We start from the raw sequence: 25,188 nt of genomic DNA on the forward strand, positions 1-25,188 counted from the left end.
AGCTGAGCCAAGGGGTCCAGCCTCCCTCTGCTGCAGGCTTCATTTGGAATCACAAGTGGTCTTGCTTATCCTTCAGGCAGGGTCTTGAACTTGAGGGACCTCCAATGACAAGATTAATACTGCCCTGCTGAACAGAGATGGAGAAGTCAGGCCATGGTCTTTCTCACTCAATTTCCTGAAGTAAGAGCTGAAGGTTGAATTCCCACAAGGAGCAAACCTAATCAGGGTGACAGTACAGAGATGGAAACCCCAGATACCAAATGTTTGCAAGCAATGAATAGTTTTCCTTGGGATAGAGGTCACATCAGAAATAAAACCCTCTGAATTATAGACAATTACAAATACACTTGGACTCAGATTATTGTGGTCCAAGTTAAGAAAATCTAGACATTTGTGTCTCAAGATCTCTATTTCAAGAACTATCCAGAAAGCTATTGAAACTGAAACTGAAAGTCGCTCAGTCTTGTCCTACTCTTTGCGACCCCATGGACTGCAGCCCGACAGGCTACTCCATCCATGGAATTCTCCAGGCCAGAATACTGGAGTGGGTAGCCATTCCATTTTCCAAGTGATCTTCCCAACCCAGGGATTGAACCCAGGTCTCCTGCATTGCTGGTGGATCCTTTACTGTCTGAGCTACAGGGAAGCCCTGAAAACCATGGAACCTATCACCCAAAGCCATGTAACCTATTATCAATTTTTCCATTTATTTTTGGCTGGAGAAAACTGGCTTAATCAGTTATTGAGGGGCTTCTCTTTCATCACTTCTTTCTTCTTTCCTATCTCATCTGCAGCCTGAAAATAGCCTTCTTTTGGTGGATTAAGGGCCAACTCTCACACCTCTGAAATGACACCAAAACGAGGGTATTTTGTTCTTTTGCTTAACTCGTCTGGCTGTACCTAAGACTGGCTGAGGGCCAGGTTCCCCTCAGCATCTGGTTCACGGTGAGTGGATACACCTTAAAGTTCTTTGGTGGCCTGGAGGGGCAGGGGTGCTGGTTTGCTCGAGTCTAAGAATTGATTTTAACCTTGACTTACATAAATAATTTTTGGAATAAGGCACATGAAGGTGAATTAATAAAGGGTTTGGACCCTGGTTCATAACCGGAAGTGGATTCTGAACTGAGCCAGGAAGTGAGCCAGCCACATGTCCTGGGGCTGCGTGTTTACTACGCGCAGAGAGCAGGGAGGTGCTGGGAGAAGGCCAGGTCTTAGAAGAATTCTTTCCCTCAACCACAAGCTTTAAAGTTTATAAAGGCTAGAATACAGTTCAAATAAAGCCCTTCTCCTCCTTGCCTTCTAGAAGGACAGTGAGTCTGGGATGGGAAAGGGATCGATCAGAACCACATGGGAGATGCAGGTCGTCACAGAGGGTAGGAGGGGGACATTCAGAACCCAGCTCCTTATTAATGTATGACCTTGAATCAGGAATGTAGCCTCTGCATGCCTGGTGTTCCTGACCTGTGATATTCAGATACAGGTGGTTCCTGACTTACGATAGACTTAAGGATTTTTCGACTTTATGATGCTGTGAAGGTAATAGGCGTGAGATGGAAAGCACACTTCTAATTGTGGATTCTGCTCTCCTCCCAGGCTAGCGATGTGCAGTATGATATGCCCCTGAGGATGGGGCGGCAGCAGGGAGATGGAGCTCCCAGGCAGCCACGTAATTAGGAGGGGAAACAACCCTTACACTTACAGCCATTCTGCTTTTCACTCTCAGTACAGCAGTCAGTAAGTTACATGAGGCATTCAGCACTTTATTATAAAGCGGGCTTCATGTTAGATAACTTTGTCCAACTGCAGGCTCATAGATGTGTTCTGAGAACATTTAAGGTAGGCTAGGCTAAGCTATGATGTTCAGTAAGTTAGCTGTATTAAGTGCATGTTCAGCTTACGATATTTTCAACTTTAGATGGATTTGTTTGGCTGTAACTTCCCCGGTGGCTCAGTGGTAAAGAATCAGCCTGTAATACAGGAGACACAGGTTTGATCCCTAGGTCAGGAAGATGCCCTGGAGGAGACAGGGCAACCCACTCCAGTATTCTTGCCTGGAGAGTCCCATGAACAGAGAAGCCTGGTGGGCTACAATCCATAGGGTAGCAAAGAGTCAGACACAACTGAAGTGACTTAGCACGCATGCCCAAACTCATTTTGAGGAATACCTGTAGTCACTTGCCTCACTTTTCCTAAGGATGAAAGGAGTTAATATAGATGATGGCTTTAGTTGAAATTGGCTCCTGGCAAGTACTAAGTGAAGCCAATAGGTGAGATTACCATTGTGGTTACTGTACAAATCACCCTCTTTCTTCAGTAGGATGCCAGAGCCTGAACTGCTGGACCTTGATGAGTGCCATCATCTGCCCACCTCTTCTTTCCCCTGCCAGAATTCTGTATTCCAGACACAAGTCTGTTTTTCCTCTTCTAAAGAAAGGAGACCTCACCATGCCTCTGTTATCTGATCTCTAACAGTCCTTCACGCCAGAAAGTTTTCCTTGGAAATTCATTAACCTCTCTTCTTGAAATGGAAGCCATTTCCTCTCACTGAAGCCACTTTAAGACAGAGAAGTGCTTTTCTCCTTAAATAACTCTCCTATGTTTTAATGCTCTATTAAATCCCTTCTCTGGCTTTGCTTTTCTTAAAGAGAATTAGAATCATTTAACGTTTCTCTAGGGCTCCTTTCAATTACCTGCTGGAACTGTTCTTGCTCTTGCCTTCTTGTTTTCTGCACATCAGTCTTAAAAACCAAAGCCACTATGAAATGAGCAAATGCCGACAATCCTTGTGGATGCTACAGGCGAGGGAGAGATTACTTCCTGGCTCCTGCCCATCCTCTGCCTATTCAGTCTTGGTACCATGCTTGTCTTCACAGCCACAATCAAAGATGCTCATGAATCACCCTCACTTAATGGCGGGGACCCTTCTTGACCTTCTTCAGTGTCTCATCCCTTTCTTCTACCTGACATTCACCCTTTGAAGCTCTGATGGTCTTTCTGAATCTGTCCAAGATGCTAGCTAGATTCACATCCAAATTTGGACTCACCCTTCAATTTGTTTTCATGTAGATTTATTTATTTATTTATTTTTGGCTGTATCAGGTCTTAGTTGTGTGGTGCATAAGATCTTAGGTTGTGGCTGGGGTTCAGGCTCTTCATCACGGTGCACAGGCTTCTCTCTAGTTACAGCAGGTGTCCGGGTTCAGTAGTTGCAGCACACGGGCTTAGTTGCCCTGAGGCATGTGGTATGTTAATTGCTTGACCAGGGATCAAATCTTGTCGCCTTCATTGGAAGGCATATTCTTTTTTTTTTTTTTTTTTCAATTAACTTTGAAACTTTAAACTTAGTATTTTGTATTGGGGTATAGCCAGTCAACAATGTTGTGATAGTTACAGCAAAGGGACTCAGCCATACCTATACCTGTATCCATTCTCCCCCATACTCCCTTCCCTTCCATGCTGGCACATAACATTGACCAGAGTTCCACGTGCTATACAACAGGTCCTTGTTGGTCATCCATTTTAAATATAATAGTGTGTACATGACCTTCCCCAACTCCCTATCTACCCCTTCCCCCACCCCAGCAATCATGTTTGTTTTCTAAGTCTGTGAGTCTCTTTCTGTTTTGTAAGATCAGTTGCAGCACTTCTTTTCAGATTCCACATCTGAGGGATGCCATATGATACTTCTCCTTCTCTGACTTACTTCAGTCAGTGTGACACTCTCAAGGTCCATCCATGCTGCTGCAAGTGGCCTTATTTCGTTCTTTCTAAAGGCTGAATAATAGTCCACTGGACCACAGTTTCTTGATCCATCCCTCTGTGAATGGACATTTAGGTTGGAAGGTGGATTCTTAACCGCTGGACCTCCAGGGGAAGTCCCTCATCCTTCAGTCTAATGGGCAGTGAGCTCCTTGAGATCAGACACTGATTGCTCTCTGCCTCCCAGTGCTCAGCGTGACGCCTGGTTCCCAGTAGATCTACAGGACACACTGGTGGATACTCTTCCTCAGTCGTTGCTGGCAAAGTGGGGCGTTCAGTCCTGTTAGGTCTGAGGTCGGTCCTGAGGTGACATCTCCTGAAAGTTTTCCTCTCTCGTATTCCCACATGGACGTGGCTGCCAAGTGTGTAAAGAGAACTGATGTCTCTCAAGGCCTGTGTGTGTGCCCATGTGGAAATATGCTTTTTAGATTATCTTTTTTTTAACCCGTGTTATTTTATCTTCAAGTTGGAAATTCTCAAGAAGTATTTGCAAAGCCTCCCAAAGAAAACTTGCAGTGCTTAGGGCCTGGATGCCATTCTGATGAACTCTTTGGAGAGATAGGGAGTGGAAAGTGGGTCATTGTGAAATCAAACCAACAATTACAATGTCCCATAACTCCGACTGGGCTGGGAATTATTGGTTCAAGTCACACTTTCCACTGGGTCACTGTCTCTGAGTGTTGTTCTTCAAAGAGAATTACATAGCCCCTTGTTAAATATCCATACGTCAGATTTATTTCCATCTCCTCCAGTGTGTGTCTTGTCCACCCCAGGCAGCTGGCCCTACTCCCTGCACTCCCCACCCCCACCCCCCACCCCCACAAGTATCATGTCTGTGGCTTTGCTGATACTGTTTTCTTGCCAGGCATGCCCTGCTTCTCCAATCTAGGGATGTCAGATACAGCCCGAGCTTTCCTTCCTCATGGTCATTATTCTCTGCTTGTTCATATCTGCCTGTTTTCTCTTCCCAGTAACTCATCACTGAGCATGACTCAGGGTGACCAGGGGCTCCACCTCGTTTCCAGGCCTCTGTTCCCAGCAGAGCACCATGCAGAAGAAAGAGACCTAGATCAGCAGGCCTCAAACATGACCAACTTCCAGAATTACCCAGAAAGTTTTTGTTAGAGATTTCCTGAATCAAAACAAAATCTACAGAGATGAGGTCCAAGAATCTGCTTTAAAAAAAAAAGAATTGCAGGAGGTGAATCAGTTGATGGATCAAGTTTGAGAATTACCAAGATGTGAGAGGGAGTTGTGTCAAGTTCTTGGTACTTAGAGGGTAGAGCTGCTAAGATTTGGGGTTGGTCCCACAAAACTAAAACAGCCTCCTAGAAGGTGCTCTATGAGTCTTGCACTGGGGTCCAGGGAGCATCGGCTGCTGTGACACTCTACACATTGGCATATTGGCTTTCCATGCACTGGAGATATTTATGTAATTAATTTTTTTAATATCCTGTGTCACATTCACCTTCAAACTAAGTACCACAACTCTTACCAGTTCATCAGTTTTGCATGGAAATAAACACGGCTTTGCTGGGCAACTTTTATTTTCCATCCATCCTACTTCGCAAGATGGCTCTTCCTGGGCCAACATACAGGATCAATTCTATTCAGCTTAATGCTCATGAGTGACTTTGCTCATGATGTGCTTGTTCATTCTCGGGAGGGACACGCCCAGCCACTATGATTGCCACATCCATCATACTTTTCCAGGCAGTGCCCACTTAACTGTGGTGTTGAGCTGGAGATCCATTCACCCCTTCAGGCAGAGTTGAGACTGCAGGCGCTGACCTTTAGCTGGCACACAGCCAGCTTTGCTCAGATGTTTGCCTGTATCCTTAATAATCTGGGGCTTGGACTGTCCCATAAGCCTCTAGTCTTAGCCTTGGGTATGCTTTAATATGTTCACATGAGAAATTTTTCTGAGTGTGGAGGCATTCAATTTCACTTCCCATGTAATATCCACTTATTTTAGTTTGAATTACCAGGATGACATAATATCAATATTAATACACCATTTATTGAGAACCTAATATCTATAGGGCAATGTATGGGGTAGATATAGAGGCTTCAGAGATTAAGGAGATAAGGTCCTTGCTCTAGACAGGACCATATTCTGATGGGAGATACAGAATGCCATTCATAAAAAAGCAATTTACAAAGCCAGACAGCAGATACCAAATACCAAATGAATGACCCAGACAGTAATCACCCTCAGGCTTTGGAGGAAGGCTAGACCACGAAAAAATGGAAAATTGGAGAACTGACTCTAACACAGGGCCTGGCTGATAGCAAGTACTCAATAAAACCTGTCAAATGAATAAACAAATGACTGGGTAATGGTAAGTTATGAGCTGTGCCCTGGCATATAGGTAGACCATACTCAAGAGAATAAATACACACACACAGCTTTTTCATCAGTGAAGTTATGAACCTATTTTATCAGAAAGTAACATGAATGAGAAACTTAGGAGAGCATACCTTCTTGTTAAGGTTAACTTTATATTATTATATATTAATATTAATATATACTATCAATAATTAATAAAATAATAATTAATAATAATGTTAATATTAATATATATTAATATATAACTTGTATTGAGGGCTTCCCTCATAGCTCAGTTAGTAAAGGATCCACCTGCTATGCAGGAGACCCGGTTTGGTTTCTGGGTCGGGAAGACCCTCTGAAGAAGGGACAGGCTACCCACTCCAATATTCTTGGGCTTCCCTTGTGGCTCAGCTGGTAGAGAATCTGCCTGCAATGCGGGAGACCTGGGTTCGATCCCTGGGTTGGAAAGATCCCCTGGAGAAGGGAAAGGCTACCCACTCCAGTATTCAGGCCTGGAGGATTCCATGGACTGTATAGTCCACGGGGCTGCAAAGAGTAGGACACGACTGAGCAACTTTCACTTTCATCATGTATTGAGCAGTAACTAAATGAATAGTACATACTAAATATTGTTTATTTCCAGTAAACTGATTCAGTGTTTGCTATGTAAATTCATTGCTTTACAATATAACAAAGAAACAAGAGAGATGCCTATTCAATCAACTGAGCTATATACAGTAACTGCCTGGTTTGCTTTGGAATCAACTATTTTAATTCTGGGTTTCCCAGGGGGCTCAATGGTTTAAAAAAAAAAAAAATCCACCTGCTAATGCAGTAGACACAGGAGACATGGGTTCAATCCCTGGGTTGGGAAGATCCCCTGGAGGAGGAAATGACAACCCACTCCAGTATTCTTGCCTGGAAAAGTCCATGGACAGAGAACCTGGCAGGCTACAGTCCATGGGGCCTGGGGCTATTTCGCAACTCAAGTCCCGAGTTAATTGCTGCTACTCCTAGTTTGACTACTAGGGGGACTGTTATCACCAGCTAGCCAACTTTTCTGCGCCCCGGCACTGAGCTAAATCCCATACACATGTTTTAAAAATTTTAATCCTCCAACTGCCCTGTGAGTAGGTCCTGTAATTCACCTCTTCTTGCAGACTGCTCTTCCTGAAAGCAGCAAGTCCTCTCCAGCCTGGGAATCAACACACAGAGCAGGAGATGCAGCCAACGGGAAGCCTGCCCAAGGGGAGATAAGAAGACCCTACTTCAGAGCAGCTTTGATGTAGAGAGGGGGCAGGCCAACAGGCCTGTGCGTGGCCAGAGCAACTCCAGGGGAGTCGGGACGAGGTTTCTAGACTGAACAAGGAAGAACCATCCCTGGTAATTGAGGACTCTCGTTTGCTTATTTGTTTTTATAATATATCAACTTTATTTTGGATGAATACATTAAGTCATATGATATTTTGGATTAACTTCAAAGTATCAGGTAGAAGATGTAGTGGGGGGGGAGAATGGGGGGAGGGGACAGTTAGGGAGTTTGGGATGGACAGGTACGCACTGCTGTATTTAAAATGGGTAACCAACAAGGACCTACTGCATAGCACAGGGAAATCTGCTCAATGTTCCGTGGCAGCCTGGATGGGAGGAGAGTTTGAGGGGGAGAGTGGATACATGTATATGCATGGCTGAGTCCCTTTGCTGTCCACCTGAAACTATGACAACGTTGTTAATCGGGTATACTCTAATACAAAATAAAAAGCTTAATTAAAAAGAATAAAAGACATAAGGGGTCACCTCCCTCCTCCTTGAAAAAAAAGCCTGAACATGAGTTAAAGTTTGTTGAAAGGACCCTGGGTTTGATTGGCCACCATGTTAATTGTTTAGAGGCAGCCATGGCTCAGAGTCCAGTGTGCTGGACTTGGAATCAAAGGAGACATTCCCACCAAGCACATCTAAGCTGGTCCCTTCCCACCTCTTTGCTCCATCTTTTAACTGGCAGGAAGGGCGCTTCCCCATGCACCCTGCAGACCCCACCAGAATAAGTGTAAACGCCAAGGCTGTGGGCTAGTATTCAGTCCCAGTGTCAAAGGCTATGTGTGCTTGTTACTGCTGCTTCTGCTGCTAAGTCACTTCAGTCATGTCCAACTCTGTGCAACCCCATAGACGGCAGCCCACCAGGCTCCCCTGTCCCTGGGATTCTCCAGGCAAGAACACTGGAGTGGGTTGCCATTTCCTTCTCCAATGCATCAAAGTGAAAAGTAAAAGTGAAGTCGCTCAGTTGTGTCCGACCCTCAGCGACTGCATGGACTTCAGCCTTCCAGGCTTCTCTGCTTGTTACTACATGGTTCCTAAAATTCAGTATTCCTGGTTCCTCAGTATTGAGTAGTTTATTCTTTAAATACTTTTTTATTCTTTAAATACTTTTTCCTACTTCTGCACCTCCTTCAATGTGTCCCAAGTCCTGCTGGTGGCTGCCTCTCAGACCTGCCTGTCTCCTTCTTGTCATCACTTAATATTGCATGATCTTAGATAGAAGAGGGAAGAATATTTACTGTTGTACAAACATCCTTATTTATTCCATTAAAAACTTGAAGTATAGTTGCTTTACAGTGATTCAGGTGTTCAGCAAAGTGATTCAGTAATATATATATATTATATATGCATTCTTCATATTCATATATTCTTACACATATATTTTGGAGAAGGCAATGGCACCCCACTCCAGTACTCTTGCCTGGAAAATCCCATGGACGAAGGAGCCTGGTAGGCTGCAGTCTATGGGGTCGCTGAGAGTCAGACACGACTGAACGACTTCACTTTCACTTTTCACTTTCCTGCATTGGAGAAGGAAATGGCCACCCACTCCAGTGTTCTTGCCTGGAGAATCCCAGGGACAGGGGAGCCTGGTGGGCTGCCGTCTATGGGGTCGCACAGAGTTGGACACGACTGAAATGACTTAGCAGCAGCAGCACACATATATTTATAAATATATTCTTTTTCAGATTCTTTTCCATTATAGGTTATTACAAGATATGGAATACAGTTCCTTGTGCTATACAGTCAGACCTGGCTATCAAACATCCTTATTTTTTTAAGAATGGCAATTGTATAAAATTAATCCACCTCTCATGGATTAATTTTTAAAAATAAAATAGCATATTTATATTTAATAAATAACATATTTATAAAATAAAATAGCATATAAAGTAGCATATTGATTGCCACACCACTTTTACTTTGTCTCTATACATTTATGATTTTCACATGGCTGTGATCACAGGGTAGATACATTATCTAGTTCCCCTCTATGTATTTAACATGGCTCTAAGCATTTCAAGTTGCTATCTCACCTTCATAATTGGCTTGGCTACTGGCTGAAAACAATTTCAGGATAAAATGTCTCATGATGAAATGTAATTTTATTACTGTTGGACGTTTAGATTGATTTTAATAAATAATGCCAGAACAAATACCTTGGATTTATAGTCTTTTCCCTCTTGTGAATTAGAAAAAGTCTTTGCTACTTTTTTTTCCCCCCAAAAGCCAGACACAATTTTCTAAATCCCCTCTGTATTTGTCAGCCTTCACTGACGCATCTCTGCTTCATCTTGTTTTATCCTCCTGGGATGTTCTGGTCTGTGAGGGTGAGGATGTAGCTGTTGTTTCTGATCATGATTTCTTCCCATCAACAAGTCCCTTCGAAGGCTGTTTCTTATTCTCTGAGAGGCCAGAAGATTACGTATATCAGGCAAATGACTGATAACATTTGCCTCATGGTTGTCCACTTTGGAGAAGTGACCTTGTCCAAAGCAATAGGAAGAATTCTACCCAACAGGGTGAAGACACTGCCCAGAGAGTCTCATCCAGCCATGGGGGCTGGTGGCTCTTTAACTGGAAGTGCAAGTGGTATGGGGAGTTGTATCAGTCAGGGTCTGACCAGCAACATGAGATTCACTCCAAGCATTAAAAGAGAGGACGTGTAATTCAGGGAAGTGGTGACACAGACAATGGAAAGGTTGAGAAGCAATCAGAGGTGGCAGGAGGTCACTGCTACCTGGAGATGGAGCTCAGAGCCAGAGTCATCTATTAGGAGCTGGACCCGGGGCTGGTCCCTGCAGAGCTAAAGACAGAGACCGGGAGACGCAGCCCTGCTGGAGATGCCACCCAAGGCAGAGCAATAGGAGAAGCACCCCAGTGCTCCCTTACTCCTGCCGGCCCGCCCCCCCACCCCCCCGCCAGTGCCTCTCTTGTGTTGAACTAGGTGTCACAAGATCCTGCAGCACACAACTTGCAGGGGTGAACCGCTCCCCAAACACACACACTGCCTGTGATATGAAGCAGGGAAAAGATGAGGAAGGAGCCCAGAGCAAACAAGCCAGGAATCAGTACAAAGTCACATTCCAAAGACTCGTTCCAAACAGCACTGGGGCAAGAGAGAAAAATCCTCCAGAGAAGCAGCCAAGGAAGCAAGCAGAAGAAACTAAGTGCCTTAGTCTTAAGCACCACATCAGCCACACACATGTTTTTCGCTGCAACTGGTACCTCCTGCTAGTTTGAGCCAAATGATGATTTGCTGAAAACTATCAGTAGGTTACTGATCTCTGGGAGACCAGGGTCAGGTGTCGAAGTTGCATGGCTGGGAGCACAAGACAAGTTATGCGGGGGAAGGTCGCTGGCTATCCCCTACAGAGGTGGGGCTGGGACCCTGGACTTACTCAGCAGAAAATCTGTACCAGACACATGACCGGCTCTCCTCAGGGCTGCCTCTGAGAACTGATATCCCCCTCCCAAGTGGCACTGACCTCCTGTAGAGTGGATTCAACTCCTTTCTTGGTTTTTACTGAGTTGAAGGCACATTAGGGCTGACATATGCCTGCACCTTGGCTGCAAAGAAGGCTGGGGGAGAGAGTCTGGCTTCTACTTTGGGGAAGGGCAACTGCTACATACTGAATTGTGTCCCCTCACCCCAGTAGTCATGTACAGATCTGAGAGTTGGTGATAAAGAAGGCTGAGCATCAAGGAATTGATGCTTATGAACTGTGGTGCTGGAGAAGACTCTTGGAGTCCCCTGGACAGCGAGGAGATCAAACCAGTCCATCCTAAAGGAAATCAGTCCTGAATATTCATTGGAAGGACTGATGTTGAAGCTGAAGCTCCAATACTCTGGCTACCTGATATGACAAGTCGACTCACTGGAAAAGACCCTGATGCTGGAAAAGATTGAAAGCAGGAGATGACAGGAGAGGAGATGGTTGGATGATATCACTGACTCAATGGACATGAGTTTGAACAAACTCCCAGAGATAATGAAGGACAGGGAAGCCTAGCATGCTGCAGTCCATGGGGTCACAAAGAGTCGGACAGGACTTAGCAACTAAACAACACCCCAAATTCATATGTTGAAGCCCTAATGCCCAAAGTGACTATATTTGAACAAGAACTTTTGGGGAATAGCTATGGTTAAATGAGGTCAGAAGGGTGGGGTCCCAATCTGATAGGATTGGTGACCTCGTAGAGGGAGGAAGAGAGAGAGCCATCTGTCCTCATGCAAGCATCAAGGAGAGGCCAAGAGAGGACACAGCCACAAGGCGGCCGGGCAGCCTCAAGCCAAGGAGAGCATTGTCGCTGGAACCTGGCCATGCTGGCACCCTGATCTTGGACCTGCAGCCTCAAAAGCCATGAGAAAATACACCTCTGTCTGTGGGGTTTTGTTACAGCAGCCGGAGCACTGAGATAAAGACTCAATGTGGGAGTCCACCACCATCAAAGGAATTCTGTTCCCAAGATGTGGGGTGGCCACAAATGTGATAAATGTCCCGTACACCCAGATTACCACCTTCTGTTTGCTACAGAATGTTACCAGGTCTTGTCACACTTGTGCCCATTAAAAAGGATTCAAATGAGGACAGAGGTGGCCCTGCTGGTACCATTGGTGCAGCGCCAGTGCCACTTGCCATGTGAGAGGGCTGGCTCCGGTGAGCTCCGGACCTGACTGGGCGGGTCTGCATCCCTTGGCCACGTGACAGGTAGGGCCACACCACAGAAGCTAAACTAGCACCTTAGGAACTCAGAAACATTCTGCCTCCTTCCCACCCAATGCCAGACCTTTCCAAGCCTTCTGACAGCCCTAGTTGCCACAAAACCTGTCTTTTCCTAATGTCTGCTGGTATAGAGTCCTACAACGAGGGTCTTCTGACATCAATTCAAAATGAGATGACCAACTAATAGAGAATGTGTAAAAGTCAACCCCACTGAGGGGGAAGGGTGGGAAGAATTGGGCCAGGGTCAACCTTGAGGAAGACTATTTTAAGAAAGCTGAGTCTTCAGAGAATGTCAGACACCCTTTCATTCACTTCTGTTAAGATTCTGTTCCAGTGGATTAAGACAGATTGAGTTCTTTCTGTAATAAGAACCCCCGTTAACAGGGTGTCCCCCTTGTGCATCTCTTACTGTATTAGGTTCTGGAGATAAAGCATTGACTAAAATATCGTTCTTGCTCTCAGGAAACCTATAGTCCAGAGATCACTGTGATATAATATAGTATATATATTATATATTATGGATATAATATGTATGTCATATTCAGGGTATTAGTCTTTATTCTGTAGGTCACCAGGAGCCATTGAATACAAATGAGCATGTGATAGTCATTTATAGCTTTTATTGCATTCAAAAAGAAATCATCAGGATACAATGACAAGAACTACAAGAGAAGAATGAACAGAATAGACAAGAGACTTCCCTGGTGACCCAGAGGTAAAGATACCATGCTCCCAATGCAGGGAGCACGGGGTTCGATTCCTGGTCAGGGAACTAGATCCCGCATGCCACATTGGAAGGCCAGGGCCCACTCTTTATTTCTTACAGGCCCTCCTGGCCCCATCCTGCTGTCCACCTGTGGCTCCCAACTTACTGGATGTGTTCTGGCCCCCGGCTGTGGGGCCATTTTTCGTCCTCAAGGTAACTGTGCACAGGATAATTTATATTTTGGTGCCAACACACCCCAAGCTCCTTTGAGATGAAAGGCTCGATATAAAAGTGAGTTATGACCCTGGTGAAGGGGAGCACTGCTGAGTTTTTCCCAAAGTCGAGTTTAACCCTCTTTGGCTTCTGCAAAGGGCTGGCTGCAAAGGACCTTTGGCCATTTCAGTGGCTCTGTTTTTAGCTATCGATTCTGTTGTGTGATAAATTGTCACCCTCCTCCAAGTCCAAAGATAGTGTTTGTCCAGAGGTTGGCTTGTACTTGCCAAAATGCCAAGGAGGAGGAGGAGTTCCAGCTGAGGTCCAAGCTGAGGCTGGATCTTTGCTTTTGAAGTTGTTAGTGAAGTGACGGACAAACACATACATACGTTCATGTTCCCTAATAACATAATCCAGAAGAGTTCCTCCCTTACCCTCTATCCTCCTGTGGGTTCTCGGGACACTGGTTGTGTTTTTTCAGGAAAAGACTGAACTTGACCAGAGTTCTTGGTCACTCTGTCCTTTAACCCCTAGAAGGCTCTCTGCTGCGATGGAGCAGGCTGTCTGCAGGTGTGACTTGCTCTTGTCCAAGGCCCAGGGCTCCCCAGGTCAGCGCTGAGCTGGGCTTCCCTTCGGACAGTATCAGACCAACATGTCTTTTTTTAGAAAAGACCGTAAGTGTCTTATCTTCCTCCTCCGGAATGTTCCACAGTTGTTTCACCTCTAGTTTAGGAAAAGTTGGTTTGAGGGTTCTTCCATCAGCTCCGCGAGCTCGTCTCACTTGGGGTGGCGGTGCTTCTGCATGCCAGCCTCATTTCCATCTCTCCTCCTCCCGACTAGAAACCTTGTGGTTAAAATAACACAGCCTCTATTCAGAGCTCAACTCAGAGCTGCTCTCAGAGGCAGATTTCGGATTTAAATACCACTCTGGGAAGATGTATTGGCTTGCTTTTTAAACGTTCAGTTTTAGACTTTTGCGAAGAAGGTGGGGATCTCAGGTAAATACTTCCTTTCCTTTTTCACTGTTTTGTTGAGAAGACGATCGGGAAAATTGTGCCAGTGGGCACTGGGAGAAGCCAGCTGCTTCCTAGCTTTTGACTGTTGAACGGGGCTTGTGTCTGTTTCTCTGAAAGAGGAACAAAAAAGTGCTGAAACGTGGATCTCAGGGAGAGAAATGGCAGGGGGGACTCTCTCTATGCAGAAAGGGCTGGGGTTTGAGGAATGCTTGTGCCTTGGTAGAGCTGCCCAAACAGCTTTGGATGCTTGGGAGTCGGAAATGTAGGAAACAAGGGTCTGTTGGTCCTCTCTCTTCTCTGGTGCAGCTGCTTGGAGGCTGGTCACGTGACCAGCTCACTCGGAGTGGGTCCCAGCCCTCTCTCATCTTCTCTTCTCATCGAATGAAACCAAAGTGGTTCTCTTTCCCTAGCTGCTTCCTGCTCAAGCAGGTGGGTACCATTACATCTATCTACCATCTACCTATCAATCTATCACCCACCTGTCATCTATCATCCACCTATCTATTATCTATCTGTCTATAACCTACTTCTAAACTGCTGTGAAACATTAGTCCACTGTCTCGTGTTTTCATATTAAATTTAAATATATGCCTTTCTCTGGTGATAGGACCTTAAAGATTTGCCTTCCGTCTCTTTGTAGAACATATTAACTATTCCTTTGAATACCAATAACTGTGGTCTCTGAAACAAGAGTTCATTTGCAGAAGCTGCTTTGGGGAAGAACTTGCCACCACTCCTCCAGATCTTTCCTTGTTCAGTTTTTTTTTTTTTTTTTTTTTATTCCTGTGCATATTGGTGCCTGTGAACTTTTTCAGTACAGCTCAGGGTGGCAGGACTAAGTGTTTATTTGCCAGTTCTTCATCTCTCTCTCTATTTCTCTATCCCCTCTCTCCCTCTCACTCTCAGTTTTTTCTCTCTCTCTGTCCCCCTTTGCCCCAGGGATCATTGCTTCCTTTGAAGTTTTAGTTGGAAGAAAATCCCAACCCTATTTGATGACAGAACCAAATCAGTCAATAATCGATCCATCATTGGGCTACCAAACATTCACCCAAATGCATTTTCTATGTTCTGTGTTAGAAGAGTCATCAGAGTAGAGGGGAAGTTGTGCTGTGCTGTGCTAAGTCACTTCAGTCGTGTCCAACTCTGTGCGACCCCATGGACTGTAGCCCACCAGACTCCTCTGTTCATGGGATTCTCCGGGCAAGAATACTAGAGTGGGTTGCCATACCCTCTTCCAAGGGATCTTCCCTACCCGGGATCTAATCCACATCTCTTACATCTTCTGCACTGGCAGTCGGGTTCTTTACCACTAGCACCACCTGGGAACCCCAGGGTGGGGAGGTTATCCCAATACACATAAATACCATCATTGGTGTTCATCATGCATTTTGACTGTCACCTACATCCATTAAATAATTACCAAATATAGTACAAAATGAAGTGTTCAATTTCAAGCTTTAAGTACAGGTGAGGTTGAATTCAGAAAATACAACTCCTGTTTCCATGAGCTCACTATGCATCAGTGACTAAGTTAAGCACTTTGCAAGCATCTCCTCTCACTCTCTCAACAGCACTCATGTTCTGTATTGAGGCAGGAGTGGGTGCTAGGTGCCCACGTATCAGGGCTGATGTGCAAGTCAGAGTTCCAACCTGGTCTGGGGCCAGTGCTCAGGACCCAGCTGGTATCAGGATGTACATCCATCAGAGGTGGTCCCTGGACTGGGCTAGGAAGGGTTATCCAGAGTCCAAAGGAGGAAAAGGATGGATTACTGGGTGGGGGGTGGGTAAGATGGGCCTGGTAGGGGGCAGAGCAGTGGTTTGTGCCCTAATGAGAGGCAGGCAGGGAAGTGCTTGTTCGAGGGCAAGAGGGGTGGTGCAGAAGGAGCCGTCTGTGGTTTCTGGACTGAGGCGTGAGTTGAGGGGCCAGGTGATGGTGGCTACTGCTCAGAGTCACTGTGGGCTTCAGGGTATCAACGGGATCCTGCAATATGTGGCCTTTTGTGTCTGGCTTCTTTCACTGAGCATGATGTTTTCAGGGGTCTTCCACGATGTGGCCTGATTGGCACGTCCCTCCTTTTCATGGCTGAATGATATTCCACTGAAGGTACAGAAACCGTCCATCTATCCGTTCATCACTTGAGGTCATTAGAGGTCATCCCCACCTTGGGACTATTGTTAGCAGTGATGCTATGAACAGTCATGTACAAGTTTTTGTTTGAACACATGCTTCCAATTCTCTCAGTGACTCTGCAGGAGTGAAATCCCTGGGTCATATGGTGACTTGACATTTAACTTTTGGAGGAACTGCCAGACTGTTTTCCACAGCAGCTGCCCCATTTTATATTCCCATCAGCAATGGACGAGGGTTTACATTTCATCACCTCCTTGCCAACATTTGTTCTTCTCTATTTTTTTTATTATAGCCATGCTAGTGGGTGTTAGGTGGTTGGTCATTATGGTTTGATTTCCATTTCTCATAACATTGAGTACTTTTTCATATTTATTGGCCATTGGTCCCATTCACATTTTCTTGCCTTTATTTGACTCCATCTTTTTTTTTCTACATAAGTCCTATGATTTATCCCTTCCTATCACTTTCCCTCTTTGTTTATTTACTATCCATCTCCTCTTGTTTCTAAAGAAGCTCCATGAGGACAGGAACTCTGTCTTGTCCATTACTGTATCTCTGTATTGTAGGGACTCAATATATATCTGCAGAATAGTTGAAGACTAGATTATGGTTATTCCCCCAGCCCTGTGCCTAGAGCCCCTCCCTTTTCCTGCAGGTGGATCAACAGTGGGGCCAAGTTGTGTAGGGGGTGGGGGCCGGAGCCACAGCTGGTCTGCACACCAGTCAGTCCCTGACCTCATTCCCCACCCACCTCTCTCCCCACTCCCCACTGACATTGCCAAGGCCAAAGCACTGGCCTTAGCAACGGAGTCCACCCACTTAATGCAGTCCACCCACTCCTTGGTTTGTGGGGTGAGAGGATGGAGCAGCAAAGTACTCGGAAAGATCATCAAAGTTTGAGGGGATGAGAGTCTGAGCCAAGGCAGAGGTGAGGAGGGCAGAGTGAGAGGAAGAGATACGAGACAGATATTTAAGGAAAAATCAGCAAGACTCTGTGACTGGCAGGGGTGTCAATCAAGGTGACTTCAGATTTTGAACTTGGAAGGTTGGGGATGCGGTGGCACCGTGAACTATAAAAGGAAGTTGGGAGAAAGAGTCTATTTGGGAGCAGAATAGGGAGGCTTCTTCTGTATGAGTTTGAGACAAGGACTAGAGATCTGAGTGTACAAAGGCTTCTTCTGTATTGAGTTTGAGACAAGGACTAGAGATCTGAGTGTACAAAGCTGGGGTGTGGTGGCAGGGACAGCCCTGGAGAGTAAAGGGGAGCCCAGCATGAGAGGTGAGGCCAGACAGCCTGGCTGGGAAGGTCAAAGTGGAGCATCAAGGAAATCAGTGAAATTCACAAAGGGACTTCCCTGGTGGTGCAGTGCTTAAGACTCCACGCTCCCAAAGCAGGGGTTTGGGGTTCAATCCCTGGTCGGGGAAATAAGACCCCACATGCTGCATAGCACAACCTTAAAAAATATATATATATATAAAAATATATATATATATATATATTCAGAGAATGGGCAATTTCTGTGCATGTGAGAGAGAGAAAGAGGGTGGAGGGATGCCAAACACAGAAATATTTCTCTGCTGAGGGGCTGGGTAGAAGAAAAGTGGGTGAAGCCAAGAGAGGAAAGGAAAGAGGATGTGGGGAGAAACCCAGAAGCAGGGAGGTGTTGGAACAGAAGGGAGGACGGGAGGTGAAGTAGGACACAGACAAGAGAGAAGCTGGAAGGAAAGAAGAGAGACAGAAGAGGGAGCGAGGGCGTTAGGAAGAGAGGGGCTGGTACCAGAGAATACTGTCCACCTGCTCAGAGGAATAAAAACAGGAAGGCAGAGGGAAGGCAGGAGGGAGGGATGTGTGGGCTGCTGTGTGAGGTTAAGGAGGAGCTTGGTACCCAGCCTAGAAAATTGTGATGGATGCCTATGCTTCTCCAGCTCTGAGCCTGAATCAAGAGAACAATTCTGCGCCACATACACTGTACTGACTTCCCAACAGCCCCTCCCCCTCCCAATATGGCCATTCTTATCACAAGATAGGGCTCTTGACATATTTTGGGGACAGAAGCTATTGACTATGATGTCCTCGGCTGGAGGAGGGCACGCCAGGATAGGGTGCGTATCTCATTAAATGGCATGGCCAAGAATAAAAACAAAAAAAGCTTTCAAGAAATTGTCCCTTAAGTGATTAAAAAGCAGATGAGTTTGATCTTCATTCTGAAACAATGGGAATTCAGGATTGACTTCTGTTGACTAAAAAATATAGTCACAACCTGAAAGTAGACAGTTATTTTATTTGGTGGGAATGTTTAGGATTCTGAGCCCAGGAGTCAGCATCTCAGTAGCTCTGAGAAAACTGCTCCAAGGAGGAAGGAGGGGATGTCAGACTCCAAACAAACTTGCAACAAAGGGAGCAGGCCCTCTGAACATCAAAGATCAGGTATCAAGTTAAGGAATTTAGCCTTCTAAGTGTGGGAAGATGCAAGCCTCTGGGCTCACTGATTCATTCCTTTCTTATGCACCTCAGCTATCTGGGGCCAATCCTGCTTCTTTGTTCATTTTGCTTCTTGCATTCGCCCAGCTCCTCAGCAATCACCACGAGGGGTGGTGGCATCCCCTGGATCCCAGTTTTGGGAGCCCTCATGCACATTTGGAGGCCAGTGACATTTCTTGTTGATTAATATGGCAGGAGATATTTTCATTTCACACTTCCTTGGATGAAGTGTTTTCTGACTTCATAAGATCATTGACTAATTTGTATGCGTATTCATCTAACAAATCTTTGTGGAAACTCGTTAGAATAAGCCCATTGACAGTTGGGCGGGGGGGACACATGACCTGCCCTCATTCTCCAGTCAGGACTAACACGTGGAGGAAAAGCGCTACAGGTCATCGTGTTCATCCAGATTAACCTGTGGGTGGCTGCAGGCTTCACAGTGACAGAAATCCTACCTCGTGTGCATTTGCTTTTTCACGATGCACCTTTCCTGTCGTAGAACATCTCTTTAAGATGATGGAAGATGTTTAAAGCATCATCTATATTAATGGTTTTATTGTTCTGGAACTGTGGCCTCTCCGAGTTGTAAAACATCTCTTTAAAATGAAAAAGGATCCTTACAGCATCGTCTGTAATCATGGTTCTATTGTTCTGGAATTGGGATGAAACACAAGTAAAGGTCGGGGTCTTAGTGCCATAGGATGTTTTGTTCTAAAGGGAGGGGTGCGGTGTGTTTCTTCCTAGAAGTCACCACTAGGAAATCAACTAAGTTAGGAAGGTTGAAAGTCGCTCACTCATGTCTGACTCTTTGTGACCCCATGGACTATACAGTCCATGGAATTCTCTAGGCCAGAATACTGGAGTGGGTAGCCTTTCCTATCTCCAGGGGATCTTCCCAGCCCAGGGATTGAACCCAGGTCTCCCATATTGCAGGTGGATTCTTTATCAGCTGAGGTTAGCATAAGATTAATGTCCAATTCAGGATATAGGAATGATGTAAAATCACCATTCTGATTTTTGCACGTAAATTATAAAATCAGCCTTTGATCTTTTATGTTTAACAAGAGCAGTGATGTCAATTAATCTCAAGGCTAATTTATAAGAACAGGTAACACAAATAAAATGACTATCCCACAGGCGTTAGGCTTTGAAAATACTACGTGGGATTATTTCAGAATAGCCTTGCTTTCCCAATTCTTAATTTTCCTAAATTGATATGAAAATTATGCTGAGGAGTTCAGCATAGACAAACTGAAGGTGAGGAATTGGGCCAGAAAATTGGCAGAAGGAGTCCCTTAGGGGTCAAACATCCCCCACAGTACAGGCTGGTGACAAGCACAGTCAAGTTCAACTTTTGTCCCTGAATCATCCTTTTCAACACCAGACAGAGTAGGGGTGTCTAATAATCATTTTCACCTTTCCCCTCTGTACCCCACCTTCACAAAATCATTGTCAGTTGGAGATGACCTTGCAGGGCAATATAATATCCCAGTTGAGAAACTGGATTTAGGGATAGGATTGACCTGGTTGGGTCTCCAATCTGCCTCTTTCTAGCATGTAGCTTCTTAAAGCTTCCATTTCCCCCAAGCTAAAATCAAAATAACAAAAGTTCCAAGGATTGTTGTGACAATTAAGCGAGTTAATGTATGCAAAACTCTCTGCTCATTCAATCAACGTGAACTATTATTATCGCGGGGGCAGGTGAATCACAGAACCGAGCTTCCATTTTCCAGCTGAACAAACACCAACCTGCCTCTCCTCTGTCTTCTGGAAGTTGAATCCTCAGGCACAGTTGTGATGAAGTTACTCCTCTGCTCAAAACTTTGAGTGCATCAAGTTCAAATTCCCTTCACATGGCCTGGGAAGCCCCTCATGAAGGTGCTTTACTCTATCTCCCACCTACACCCTAGGATCAGCCTCTGTGAACCCACTTCTGAGTCCTCATTCCTCACGTGGGTTAGTTCCCAGCAGGACATTCAAGCTAGAGTTCATCTCCTTTGGTGCATGTCCGTGGTACTCATTTCATGCCTTTATGTAGCACTTAACACTGAATGAAGTCTCCCATGTTACAGATAGCAAACTCCTTGAACATGGAAACAAGGCCTTGTTCATTTTTATGTCTTCTATAGTGCTTTGCAAGCAATTATTCACATAATCAAACAGGAAAGGTTGGTTGAATTAAATTGAAAAGTTGACTCAGAATGTGTATTGTCAGAAGGTCATTACAAACTTATCGTTAACAAAGGAGAAAGGTAGGATAAATTAGATAAATTAGAAGATTGGGATTAACATATATACACGACCCCACTCCAGTACTCTTGCCTGGAAAATCCCATGGACGGAGGAGCCTGGTAGGCTGCAGTCCATGGGGTCGCTGAGTGTCAGACACGACTGAGTGACTTCACTTTCACTTTTCACTTTCATGCATTGGAGAAGGAAATGGCAACCCACTCCAGTGTTCTTGCCTGGAGAATCCCAGGGATGGGGGAGCCTGGTGGGCTGCCGTCTGTGGGGTCGCAAAGAGTCGGACACGACTGAAGTGACAGCAGCATATATAAAATAGTCAATAAGGACCTACTATATAGCCTAGGAAACTATACTCAGTAACTTGTAACAATATAATGGAAAAGAATCTAAAAGAATATATATATTCTTTTATATATACACATGGGCTTCCCTTGTAGCTCAGTCAGTAAAGAATCTGCCTGTGGTTCAGGAGACCCAGGTTCAATCCCTGGGTTGGGAAGACCCCCGGGGGAAGGAAATGGCAACCCACTCCAATAGCCTTGCCTCGAAAATCTCATGAACAGAGGAGCCTGGTGGGCTGCAGTCCATGGTGTTGCAAAGAGTCGGGCATGACTGAGCAACTAACACTTACTTACTTATACATACACATATATGTGCATAGATATATGTATCACATATCAGTTGAGTTCAGTCGCTCAGTCGTGTCCGACTCTTTGTGACCCCATGAATCGCAGCACGCCAGGCCTCCCTGTCCATCACCAATTCCCGGAGTTCACCCAGACTCACGTCCATCGAGTCAGTGATGCCATCCAGCCATCTCATCCTCTGTCATCCCCTTCTCCTCCTGCCTCCAATCCCTCCCAGCATCAGAGTCTTTTCCAATGAGTCAACTCTTCGCATGAGGTGGCCAAAGTACTGGAGTTTCAGCTTTAGCATCATTCCTTCCAAAGAAATCCCAGGGCTGATGTCCTTCAGAATGGACTGGTTGGATCTCCTTGCAGTCCAAGGGACTCTCAAGAGTCTTCTCCAACACCACAGTTCAAAAGCATCAATTCTTCTGCGCTCAGCCTTCTTCACAGTCCAACTCTCACATCCATACATGACCACTGGAAAAACCATATATATATATATGTATATATATATATATATAACTGAATCAATACACCTGAAACTAACACAGCATTGTAAATCAACTATACCCCAATACTAAAAAAATTAAATTAACAAAGAAGGTCATTACATAATAAAAATTAAATTAAAAAAGAAGGTAGAGAAAGGGCCTGTTTGGGATCCAAAGAATGGATATGTATGCATATATGTTTGTGTTTACATATATGTTTTTCTATATATTTCCTCACCTGTGAAATAGACAGATGTCATATGAAGATCCTTCCAATGCTGAGTATGTGAATCTGAGCTATTGGCCTTGCTATCTTTATAATGGGCTTCCCTAGTGGCTCAGTGGTAAAGAATTCACCTGCAATGCAGGAGACACAGGTTCAGTCCCTGAGTCAGGAAGCTCCCATGGAGAAGGAAATGGCATCCCACGCCAATATTCTTGCCTGGGAAATCCCATGGGCAGAAGAGCCTGGCAGGATACAGTCCACAGGGTCTCAAAGAGTCAGACAAAACTTAGCAGCTAAACAACAACAACAACATATCCTTATAACACACTTACAAACTTTGTAGCAAGAGAGTAACCAGAGCGCTGCCATCTAGGGCCACAGACTGTGGACTGGGTAGAGATGAGGCCCCCAGAGTGACCCGAGGGTAGCATAGCAGCTTCCCCTGTCTTTCCCAGGCAAAGGCTGCTGTGAGTCAGCTTGTTACTTCAGTCTTGCTCTCGAAGACACAGTGTCGTAGATTTTCTCTTCATTGTGGCAGCACCTGGCCTGGATGTTAGTACGTCACCCACAGAAGACAGCCCATAAAAATCTCTTGAGTCACTGAGTGGATAATCTTCCCTTTCATTACAAAAATAATGACAAGATTTGTAATACGTCTACGGCAGGACTCTGTGCTCAGAAAGCAGTCCCAATTTCCACCAAGAATAAAGAACCCTCCTCGATACAGTCATTAGCTCCCATGATTGTCACAACAGTCCTGTAGGCTAGGAGTTATAAGTTCAGATTTTTTTCATCATAGATAACATTTATCATATAATGTTTTTCATGGGGTTTGTCATTATTTCCAATTATACTGTATGTCATTATGTTTTTTATACCTCTCTGTGTAAAATGTAATCTCCACAAACAGAGGGATTTTTCTTTCAATTTATTCATTACTGTTTCCCTAAGACAGTGCCTGGTACCTAACAGGGGCTCAATAAATATTTGCCAAAGAGAGTTGAAATTTATATCAACAATTTGGTACTAAATAAGGTATACCAGAAAGGGAAAATCATTTAAGCAATGAAGAAAGCTCATTCAAAAAAAAAAAAAAAGAATGAAGCCTGAGGCATAGTTGAAGTTTAGGGAGGAGGCATAGGATTAATGGGAGTTTTTTTTCACCCATGATTTGTTTTGGAAAAAAAAAATGGAATGAGACAGAAAACGAGAAGTTGGGAATCCCCAGAAGGTTTTGGAAATAATTAACTGAGACTTTTCTTTTGTAATGTTTAATGTTTTAGAAGTAAGAAGAGTTGGAAATAAGTGTGGGTTTCATTTTCCCCACTTCTGAATGCTTTTCTTTAAAAGGGAAAGAATAGGAATAGAAAGACTGCAAATTTAGAAGAAATCCGAGGAAAAGACAGGAAAAAAAATTGCATGGAGCATACATTAAAAATCTCAAAAGACAATGCAGATATTCTGGCCAAGAGAAAGTAAACTAGGAGTTCAAAGGCTATCAGGGCAATCAAGTGAAAGAAACAGTGGAAAAAAAATCAAGAAAATTGCATTACTGAGGAAAGAACCACAGATGGCAGGAACCATCCAGCCTGCCAACAGGAGAGCGAATGGTTTAAAGGAAACAGGAAGTTTGGGGGTGATTGTAGCCAGTGGAGCAAATAAGGGAGAGGTGGGTGGAATTTTAAGGTTGAAGATTTCACGACAAAAAGTTATGGGACACTAAAAACTTCGAAATGGCTCGTAAAGAGAAGATGAGTCATTCAGAGACTAAACAGACTTTATAAAAAGATGCGAAAGTGTTAGGAATTGGAAGACACTTGGCATCCTGAAAATTGTCTTAGAAACAAACCAGAACTCTTTCATTCCCTCATTCAGCACTTTTTGAACATCAACCAGGCACTGGAGACACAAAGGTGAAGGGATCCAGCCAAACACAAACCCTGCTTTCTTTGACTTTACCAATGAAGAAAGCAGATGCTCTCACTGATGAATACACACATATTCAAGTAGGCATCGGCCCAAGAAGTTCATGTGGAAGAGTAAATCACATGAATCAGGTCTACTTGGGGCAGAGAGGGATGGATGTGAGGCAGGCTTTCCATGCAGGGCCATCTGAGCTGGGATCCAAAGGGGAAGAGGAGTGGAGCTGGGTGGAAGAATCCTTCTAGAGACAGGGGACAGCACATGCCAAGTCCTTTGGAGGAAGGCTCATGCACCTTCCAGAAAGAGACGGAGAATTAGTACAGCTGAAGAATAGAGAACCAGGAGAAGTGGGGTTCACCGAGGCAGGGCAATGGGAAAGCTCCAGCAGGCAATCTGGAGGGTCGCGGCAATTATCTGGGCTTTCGTCCCGAGAGCAGTAGGACATCACAGAGCATCTTTTGCTTAAAGTAGGGATGGGATGTGACCAGGAGCTGGACTCTTCAGATAACCAACACTCACCAACCTGTGTGCCCAAACATTTATATTTTTACTTTCTTTGAAGGACGAAGACCTGGATGAGGCTGGCTCTTATCCTTTCTGTCCATTCTTACACCTCTGAACCCTTAACATTATTTCAATGGTCCAAGGCACCAAAATACCATACTTTTAAGATATAAAGGCTGCTTGTCCTGTGTTCAGTGATCCTAGACTGTTTTTCTCTTTTGGAAAAGGATTTTAACTCTTCTTTTCCATCATGCCTTCCTCTCACTCTAATTGGATGCTTCCAATCTATTGTGGAACGAAAAACCAGAGAACCAAATTGAGAGGCTTCAGCTGAGCTGAAGTTCATGGTCTTTGTAGCTCCCCGGCTACCTCGTGGGTTTCCTCCTCTGCCCCAGTGGTTCTTCAGATGGCAGGGTGGCTACAGGGAGCTCTAATTGGTGCATTACAGTTGCACTGTCCAACATGGTAGCCACAGGTCACAG

This window comes from Bos mutus, chromosome 13, assembly GCF_027580195.1.
Source record: "Bos mutus isolate GX-2022 chromosome 13, NWIPB_WYAK_1.1, whole genome shotgun sequence".
Lineage (NCBI taxonomy): Eukaryota > Metazoa > Chordata > Mammalia > Artiodactyla > Bovidae > Bos > Bos mutus.